Raw genomic sequence first — 1,397 nt, forward strand, 5'->3', positions numbered from 1 at the left:
ACTTATCTTCTCATGAGCGCACCTGGTAAAAGAAAGGAGCCAGGGGGTCCTCCCAGGCCCATGTGATACCTGAGGAACAGATGACCTTAAGAGTATAAATAAATTGGTTTATCTGGACCAATTGTATGGCCTTAAACACCCAAAAGGAAAGTATAACCAATGATTAAAGGGGCCAATATAATTTCTTAAGTGTCCATATTCATAAGGTTACATAACAAGCAACAATGCGAGACAAGCAATACCTTCTGTTAAGTTGTTGGCTAAGGTGGCCAAAGGGATCCCCAGATAGTAACTCACCAAAGAACTGGGGAATTGAACAGCAAACCCCCATCTTATCCAAAGGAATATTGACAACTGATTACCACTAGATGAGGAACAGCTGACCCTGCTAAAACAAAGACCTCTAGATAGGCTGACTAGATTCACCAGAAGGGCAAGTGGTCAGGAATGGCTGGGGTGCCGACAACCCAGCAGACAGTATCAGCGATATCAGAGTATAAGGGCTCTAGTGGGGGGAGGGAGGCTATGTGAGGGTGCTATCTGGGAAGTGGGTGTATAAAAAAATTCTCCAAAGCATAAAAATTTGCTCCTTAATAATTGGTAGATGTGAAAAATGTTATGATTGAAGTCTACCTGATGACTTTATATCTATGCTTAGATGTTAAGGAGGTCAGAAAGTAAACAATTGTGACAAGTAATAATCAGATGTATAGAGATTAGAAACACATATGCATCTTAGTGTCAATTGTATCAAAAATGAATTTTTCTGTATGAAACATGTATTTTTGTAATGAAATGGAGATCTTTTTCAAAGTTTCAGACCTCATTTAATTTTATGTCTCATAGGATTTATTCAGAGTACAATATTGTATAACTGTATTAATTCAAATGTAAACCTAATAATTTACAGCCAGTTTTGAAAGAGAAGCATCTTAGCTCTGGAAATTGTTATTGAATATGTCAATGCTGTTATAATGAAATGCCTCTTCTAATCATATGTTTATGAAACAACTTTAAAAAACTGTACCTTTTATATAAAATTTATGTACAGGAATTCCTACAATATTCTATTGATGAGATCAAAACTAGAGCTTCCTAAGTAACCTTGGTCACATGGACATCTGTTTAAAGAATGCTTCTATTTTTAACATATAGAGCAAAGCAATGCATGTATCAAAAGCATATGTATCAAAAAGTAATATATCCTATAATGTGCTGTTTTCATATTTGCAAAATATAGGCTGAACATTCTCAGAAAAAAAAATCAACAGTTTTTTTTAAAAATGTGTATTATATTTGAGGAGGAAGCATGGAAATTTACATCATGATAATTAGTAGAGGTGATAAATATTACCATTGAAATCTACCTGATGACTTTATACCCATGCTTAGATGCC

The sequence above is a fragment of the Nannospalax galili genome, unplaced genomic scaffold (assembly GCF_000622305.1).
Source record: "Nannospalax galili isolate Female #2095 unplaced genomic scaffold, S.galili_v1.0 scaffold386, whole genome shotgun sequence".
NCBI classification, from domain to species: domain Eukaryota; kingdom Metazoa; phylum Chordata; class Mammalia; order Rodentia; family Spalacidae; genus Nannospalax; species Nannospalax galili.